The sequence below is a fragment of the Schistocerca cancellata genome, chromosome 5 (genome assembly GCF_023864275.1).
Source record: "Schistocerca cancellata isolate TAMUIC-IGC-003103 chromosome 5, iqSchCanc2.1, whole genome shotgun sequence".
Classification (NCBI taxonomy): domain Eukaryota; kingdom Metazoa; phylum Arthropoda; class Insecta; order Orthoptera; family Acrididae; genus Schistocerca; species Schistocerca cancellata.
In genome coordinates, this window is record NC_064630.1 from 380,571,303 (window position 1) to 380,580,871 (window position 9,569).

A 9,569-nucleotide genomic window follows, 5' to 3' on the forward strand; every position below is an offset into this window, starting at 1 on the left:
GGTACTTTCAGCTGCCTGTTTAAATAAGTGTATTTCTGCAATTTCTTTAGTCTCTTTTGCTAATTTCTTGTACAGTTTTATTCCTTGGTAGAAAATGTTGTTTTGAGTTTTATGTTTATTTTTTCTTGGTAAATGTAAGTTGAGTCTATCTCTCGTTGCATGGTCATGGACAGAGCTGTTTGTGCAGTAATTATGAATGTTTTTTTATGTGTATAACTGACTGGTAAATGTATTCACATGGAGCAGTTAAAATCCCAAGTATTTTGAACAGAGCTTTACAATGAGCTCGACTAGTATATTTGGTTATTATTCTTATGGCTTTTTTCTGGAGTTTGTGTTCATATTTTGCGCATTTGTTCCCCAAAAAAGAATGCCATAGCTAAAAATTGAGTGTACATATGAATAATATACAACTAAAAGACACTGCATGTTACACACTGATGATAGGATTCTAAGGGCATAACATGCTGATGACATTCTGTTTGCAAGTACCTTTGGGTGTTCACACCACTTCAACCGAGAATCAATATTCATTCCTAGAAATTTTTCATTTGCTACGCAGTCTATAGACGTACCATCTATATTTAATTTAACATTGTCATTTTTCCTCTTCAAACTAAAATTTATGGCCTCCGTTTTCTTTATGTTCAACGTCACTTTATTGCTTATTGACCAGTCATAAACTTCCTTGAGAGTTTCATTTGCTTTCTTGGCAAGGAGTTCTCTTGCTTTCTCAGTGACTATAATATTGCTGTCATCAGCGAAGAGAATTTTTTCACCATGAGTAACACTACTGGGACAGTTATTGATGTATATCAGGAAGAGTATTGGTGCTAATATGCTACCTTGCAGAACCTCTACATTAATGTATTTTGATTCTGATAAGTGTTTAACTAAATGTTTAGATCTATTTGAAGTATGTGTTAACTCTACTCTTTGTACCCTACCTGTTAGGTATGATCGAAACCAGTCATTAGCTATCCCTCTTATTCCTAATACTTGTAATTTATTTAATAGAATCTTGTGATCGACTGTATCAAACGCCTTAGAAATATCCAAAAATATGCCTGTGACACTCTCATCTTTATCAAGAGCATCAAGTACAACTTTTGTGAATTCTACTATAGCTGATTCCGTATTTTTGCCACTTTGGAAACCAAACTGTGATTCGCTTAAGAGATTGTATTTATTCAGATAATTCATTAATCTGTCTTTCATAATTGCTTCTATAATTTTTGAGAATGCTGACAGCAGGGAAATGGGCTGGTAATTTTCTGTCTTCTGGCTTATCTTTCTTAAGCGAAGTTACAACTCTTGCCTGTTTAAACTGCTCTGGAAATGTTCTTGGTGTGAAGGATTCATTTGTTATATTTGTTAAGGGGCCTTGTATAATCCCTATGAATTGTTTCCGAGCACACATATGTACTTCTTCTAAGCCTCCTAACATTTTATATTTTAGATTTTGAACAATTTTATTGACTTCACTCTCTGTGGTTGGAAGTAACATCATTGCATTTAGGGAAACATTATTTACAGGTGTTATATTTGTTTTGGGGAATTTTTGCTGTAACTTCTTTGCAATACTTGAAACATACTCTTTACATAGTTTGCTAAGTGTTGTAAATCATTTATTACCTTATGCCCCTGCCTAAGCAGTATGTTATTCTACGTTTGTTTGCCTCTCCCCATTTCCTTTTTCATAACATCCCAGACTGCTTTGCTTTTATTCATTGCATTATATATTATTTTGTCAGTAAATGACTTTCTTGCAGCAGTGAGCACCTTCCTATAGATCTTTTTGTATCTATGATAGAAATTTAAGAATTCTGGATCATTGTGAATCTTTTTCATGGAACTGAGGTGTTTAAGTGTTTGGGAGGACTTCTTAATACCTGCTGTTTTGTGAGATGTTGATACAGACATGCATACTTTTGGAAATGGCTTTTCAAAGTCCAATTTAAACATTGTGGAGAATTTAGAGAATTTCATATTCACATTGGTTTCCTTATACACTTCATCCCAGCTTTGTTTTTCTAGTTCTTTTGAACATTCTTTTATTTTGATTTCTTATAGTTGTCGTTTGTGGGCTTGAGTTTAGGGAATGATTCGATGTCTGATTTTACTGTTGTTATTTGACAGAGATTGTCTGATAGTCCGAGATCTTTTACAGCTACATCAAATTTTTCCCAGTCCATATTTGTGGCCACATGTTCGATTACTGATGCAGTCATTACGATATTAGTGTTGATGTTAATGTCCCTACACAGTATTATCTTGACCTTTGTACTTGAGACTTTATCTAGAACTTCTGTTAATTTATTGAAAAAAGTGTCCACACTACCACCGGGAGATCTATACACACACAAAATGATTAATTTCTTGGTGATATCAAGCCCTGTTAATTCAACAGCTGATATTTCAAAGTGTTTATCTTCACTTACTGTACTGAGGTCAAGTCTTGATTTGAACTGTGTTCCTTTTCTGATATAAATGCGTGATTCTCCACCCCTTGAATAAGTAGACCCTTAAGTTAAAACGTACGCTATTTATTAAATGTAAGACAACGCTCACCAATGAAATTAATTGGTATGGTCCTCCTATTGTTAAAGGCATGTAACAAATTTCATTATGTTCTATTACATACCGTTACGTGTAACATATAATCTAATGGCTACTAATAGGTTTTAGGTAACTGGTGTTTTTTTTTAAATTTATAACGGAACATGCAGTGGAGTAACGTCACATGTTGGATTAACCATACTGTATTGCTACCTGGTGACAATGACTACGACTTAAGGTCTAAATGATCTGCAGCAGTTAGTTTGCCTGGCCCCTATCAGTGGGAAACTTCAGTCATACAGGGTAGAGTGTTATATTGCTTATGGTTATTATCTTAGAAAGAGAAAGATCACCGTACAAATGAGATTCTGCGCTTTTTTCTTCACTATGTGAGAATGCTCACAACGTCTATTATGTTGCAAGTTCTGGGATTATGGGTAACGTACATATGATGGCTTCGGATTAGTTTCGTAAATTATTACATTTTTACATGTTGAACATAAACATTCGATTAGTTACTTAACAGCGGTGATATTATTGTATAAGTTATATACTCTACTTAATTGCATTATAACGTTCTTGGTTTGGATAAATGTAATGAACTGCATTTCGATGTAAACCTTTACAGATCTCAAGACGGCCGTTGAAGTGTCTGAATCTGGTTATCTATGTAACAAAACTCGAGATCTAGGCAATAAAGTGTTCTAAAAGGATGTTAGACTCTAAAATATGGAAGACAGCCCCATGCTTTCACTGGCGTAATCATGCTCCATTTACCTTAACCACTCAGATAACATTTTTTACAGCAACAAAATTAAAAAAAATTGGCTAGCAAATGTTCTTTAGCTACCAGGGTGACATGAACCAGCGTGATTGCCTTTCTTGTAACTTTGTTCATTACGAAGATATGAATTACTGTCTGTCTTTTTAAAATAACCTGCTTTTCTTCATTCGTTAATCCACTTTCACTCTTTAAGACCTATTCAAAAACTTACACTATTCATGTAAACATAACGTTATTTAAAACAAATTACAAAATTGATTTTCACTCTTCTGTACTGGTACCAAGGGTAACATATGTCACCCACTTGCTAGAGAGCATGGATAGTTGATCAAACGTCTGGGCTGCGTCCAGTTGAAACGGCTGAAACAACAGCAGTTCTCTACAGTGGGAGAAATATTCAGATAGGTGCAATTTTAATTTTAATGTTAATTTTATGACACACTGCATGAGTACCCGTCATGCCCGGGTATGTGTTCCAATCCCGTTAGGCGATTTCCTTCTTCTGCTTCTGTCAATCTCCTCTCACCCAATCTCTGCCTATCTCGTCCTCCCCAGTCTCTCTGCCCATCTCTCCTTCCCTCACTCCCCGTTCATCTCACCCTCTTCCCTTTCTCTGTCCATTTCCTCCCTCCCCCCACCCCCGACTCCCGGTCTGTACACCTCTTACTTCAGTTGGGTCCATCTTCTCCTTCCCCCCTTTGTCCACCTGCTTTTCCCCCCTTTTTTCCTCCAGATCATCATCCCCACCTCAACAGCAGGTTGGTGGCTCTTACCCCCACAGTCTTCCAACACAGTAGGTAATATGTCTACCAATCGCTGACCAATGGCTGAAATCGATTCAGTGGTTCAGGAGGAACTTTTCATCCACGGATATGCCTGAGTACTCACATGTGGCATATATTTCACACACATTTAACAAATTTCCCAAAATTATGTACACATATTTTTTCTGTATCAGTAGCGAATTTCGTCCTACAGTTTCGTTTTCTCGCAGCTCAGTCCCTATGACGTTACATCTTCTGAACAATGTCTGCAATTATTTAGGCAATATTTCTACCTGATGCAATGCAGCTCACCTTGGAAGAAAATGCAAACCGATAGACATAACCACGGGGGTGAGTCACCTCATTTTTCGTAAAGCTCTAGACTCTTCAACATTGAATAACCATCTAGATGGAACGTTATGAACCAATATGAAGTGGAGTTTTATTTATAATGTGTAGTAGGGAAATCTGGTTTAGTGAAGATTTTGAAAAAGTACAGTGCCACTGCTAAGCAAATTGGAAGAGTTAGGCTGCGAGGGCAGGAAGGTAATTTTACGCCTAGCAGTCGGAAATATCATTCAAAGTGTAAACTGCACACAGTTATCAACGTAGTCCATTTTTTACATCTGTATATTCTGACATTTTTTTCAGATCCTTCAACGAGTGTTCCGTCCACAGTTACTCAACTGTATTCTTTGGTTCAAATGGCTCTGAGCACTATGCGACTTAACTTCTGAGGTCATCAGTCGCCCAGAACTTAGAACTAATTAAACCTAACTAACCTAAGGACACCACGCACATACATGCCCGAGGCAGGATTCGAACCCGCGACCGTAGCGGTCGCTCGGCTCCAGACTGTAGCGCCTAGAACCGCACGGCCACTCAAGCCGGCTCAACTGTATTCTTTGTAACACCGTGGAAACATTACTGGGAAATTTCTTATCACGTTTGGTTTTCGTTAGTATTCAACAAGAACGGCACCCATAGCATTCTCGTATTTCCTCACTTATTATACTCTTATTCTAAGTGTCAAAACACAGAGAAAATTTTTCAAATATTCATTACACAATGCCGCATGTTCTTGGCGCTGAGCAGTTCTTCCCTATGGAGTTCCAAATTCCATGCGTGGAGATCTTACCTTCCAGCATGGGATCGTTGGAAGAGGCAGCACACAAGGTTTTGATGAAGGGGCACAGCTTTTTGAGCAGCGACATACATTTTGATATTATAGAAAAACGAACAAACGTAAGCAAGGCCTTTGTTCCATAAGATTTCACTAGAACGTTGAGTCAGCTAAAGTTTCGAGGCAATTCCATTTAATTTCAACACATACAACTGAAAAATTAAAACATTTGCAGTAGTTTTAAGCATACAACTTACTTCTCTGATTTTAAAGATGCTGCTGAAATGTTGTTGTCACCCCCTGGCACGTAAGATAGCCAAATGTAATGCACTCGAAATGTCTCATACTTATTCATCTCAAATAGCTATCCAAAAACACATATTATGAAACAGAAAAATGGAGAAATGTCAGTGTATTCGAAAGAGGAAAGAACAAAGCAGATACATGCCACATGGTACGTCATCTGAGAGACCATCCATTGTTTATTAGTTGCAGAACAGAAAGACATGTTGACGATGTTACCATTTCCTCCTCAATATCACATAAAATTGTGCTCCGCCAGGCGCTGAAGAAACGCTAATGGTACAGATCTGCAGACGACAGTTAATTGTCAAAACTGGCAAATAAAAAATAGTTTTGAATGCGATATTGGCTACAAAAAATTTCTTTAGAGTACATGCAGGTCGCTCCTTCTAATTACCCATTATGAGAAACTTGAATTATAGAGAGTGTTACATTAAACTTTGCAATAAATGTTCCCAAGAATGGTCTTGCGTAAGAAACAGAAGTCAATACTGAGAGATTCTTTCTTTGAATATAATATCGTTTTTCTCCTGTAAAAACTTTAAAAGATATGATGAATGGTTTTACTGACTACAGTTCTACTATTTAAAATATTTATGCAGTATTCCTGTGCTTGTATTATCACAAATAAAGAGTAGTGCCTCTGAATTAATGGCACTTGAAAAAAAAAACTTTCTTGTTACCACACAGAATCAGTTTCTTGGTATGGCACATAGAACGCTCTTAATAAATTATTTATTTTTCTCATTTGTCTCATAATTTTTTGCTGTTATGATACGCGCAGTATAATCCTGCGATTTCAGACTATCTTCTCGATTTTTTAGATAGAAACAAATCGTGTACAAAAAAAGATAGGTTGTTTCTCGATTCTTTTGACAAATATGAGATTTGACATTAGAATCTTTTCCATTCCTGCTCTTCGTTTGGTACACCTCTAAGCGTTTTTCGTCTAATACACGTTATCCCTTCTCGAATTTCCCATCTGCTGTTGCAGTTTTTCGGATGTGCAGCACGTGCGTTATACTTTTTGTTATGAAGGTGACTTATTCTTGTAACTTTTTGTGTGCTGAATCATAATACGACACAAAATAAGCAATATAACCCACAACTTCTTTTTCACATTTAATGTATAAAATAAAGGTGTTTCTGTTGTTTTTAATAATGAAAATTTTAGATCCTATTATAGTTATAACTGAACCAAGTGCACCGTCGTCATCTTACGAACACGCTTAAGCCACAACTATTTCATTTCCACTAAAATTTCTGTCCCTGATCGAAGATTGATTGTGCTTTTCTTGTTTAGATAAAAAGGAATTGTATTACCACCTCTGCAAATTACGTTGGGTCTACTTAAACAGTCTGTGAAAGCCTTATGCGAAAATGGAGAATGGTTAAAGCACTTCTGTGAGCTGTTTCCTCACCTATTAGAAGCTTAATTGAAATTAGGAGTGTTTTTGGAACTGACATTCAAAGAAGAGTCCAACTTTGAATCAAAAATGACTGTGTCTTTGTGTGCCATTCAGGGAAGCCGTATCTAAACTCTTAGGCAGCAGAATGGATCTACATTACACGTCTTTTGTAGTCAGAAGTTCTAGAAGTTAGAGCCGGCCATTGTGACCGAGCGGTTCTAGGCACTTCAGTCCGGAACCGCGCTGCTGAAACGGTCGCAGGTTCGAATCCTGCCTCGGGCATGGATATGTGTGATGTCCTTAGGTTAGTTAGGTTTAAGTAGTTCTAAGTCTAGGGGACTGATGACTTCAGATGTTAAGTCCTATAGTACTTAGAGCCATTTGAACAATTTTTTCAAGCAGTTAGGAGGTTTGAATAGCCTCAGAACTCACTTTTTGAATACTCAGCTTGACGTTTTCTTTAAAAGTTTTGTTTATTTCGCGGGGAACATGGTGAACTCTTTCATCAAAGTATCAACATGATGGAAAGATGGAATCAGAAACTCTGAAATAACTGGACAAAAATCTATTTGTATGATTTAAGGAGAATAGAGAAATATCAGCTATAAGTCTGTGGACACAATTCCTACTGCGGTATAACATGCTACTACTATTGCTGTATCGTTTCCACGGTCGGTGCCAAATTTTTGATAAAATATGTTAAATTGAAACTGAGGTGCGATTTTAATTAATCTGACTTTTGATAGGTGCCAGGATTGAACGTCACTAATCACACCAAACGTCACTTCCCTCTTCATTTGTGTGGCCATATTGTCCAAATTTGTTTTATAAGTATTGAAAGTTTTTTAAATCCGTATTTGCGACTACAAGAAAATGCATGCTTTTGTCACCAATCGCGTTTCTTTTTTCTTTTTTTTTTTAATAAAACATCATCAGTGATCTTTAAAAAAAGATATTTGCAATTCCATTTAATTTTTAGATCGAGAAACGTTGATTTTACTTAGGTGTTGTACGACAGATTTTTACTCACATCAGAAATCGTCGCCTGATAGTAAGTTTTTGGGGTAGTCCCTCGATTGGCACTGTTTTTGTCAGCTTAATCCCACATTGCTTTGCTGAATTGAATATTTTTTTTTGGTGTGAAACACGACAAAATTTAGCAGCACTCTGTTTATTTATATCTTTCTGAACAAACTTGTCTATGAGTGTGCTTAGTGAGTAGTGTAGCCAACTTAAAAAGCAGTTTTCGTTTTCCTTGATTACTATTTAAATGTTTACCTCCATCATTACTCCTTCATTTCACTTGCATACTGAATGAATGCTTGGTAACATAATGAAATGAGATAAGACACATGTGACGAACTGCAGAACGAGAATCTTTTTAGATCATGGAAAACCAAAACAAGGCGTTATTTTGATGAAGACTGGGTTCACAGACTGCGTGAAATTTCTGAATGAAGTCTTCCCGCTTTAGGCTGCTAAAATGTTATTTCTTGCCTTGCAATTTCCGCGCATCGTCATTATGAAGCATTTTCAAAGCAGTCAGTCACCAAATAAAATACATGTAATTACAAAACTGACTGACGTTGAAAAATGAAAATTTCAGAAATTCGTGGAATGTTGTAACCCACTCTCCAAAATGTGTGCGCATAAAGGAGGAAAGAATGAAAATAACATAACAATGTGTTAAATAAAAACGGAATTAACAAATGATATTGAAATGTAAATTAAAAGAACGTTAAAAGCTGAAGTGACTATCAAATCACAATTAATCAGTACCCGTAAAATACAAGTACAGAAGAGGATCTAAAATGAAATAGATGAAAGCACAGGGGTCTGCACACGCAAAACCATCACAAATAATCGGAGTGTGCTAAAAGGAAAGTAATACAGAAATGTAGGAGAGAAACAGTAATAAGTGTAGCTTATTCAATAACCAGCGGTCAAGTTCGCAACACTACTTACACATTACGCAGAGAGACATGCTTAGCCAGAAGGCTGCTGAGTACTGTACTTCACATCAGGAAATATGTAACGCAGCAAAGCAATGTGGGATCAGTCGGGAAACAGCAACGCCAAACAGCGGAATACCTAAAGTTCGTGCAAGCAGACGGCGTTTTCTGATGTGAGCGGAAATCGGACATAAAATACCGTAAATAAAACCAACATCTTTAGTACGAACTGTTTTTCGACCTAGAAGGCAAACCAGAATGTAAATATTTTTCAGTACAGACCATCATGCTGTGTATTTTAATAAAACGAAACCCATTTGGTGACAAAAACGCGCGTTTTCGTGTAGTCGCAAAGAAGATTTTAAAATACCTTCAATAATTACGTGGCGTGTTTCTTAAGTAAGTACCGCTTTGAAATATATCTCAATAATTTTATTTTTACATGAATGCCTGTACCTTAATCTACTTCTCTACATAATTTCCGTCAATACTGAGGCACTTGTCATAACGTTGTACCAGCTTTTGAATACCGTCCTCATAGAAGTTTGCCGCCAGACTTGTTAACCACTGCATCACCACTGTTTTGACTTCGTCACGGTCTTGACGCTGAACGCCCAGGTGTTTCTTCAAGATGAAAAATGGGTGGCCTACGTCACACCAGAATCGAAGCAACAG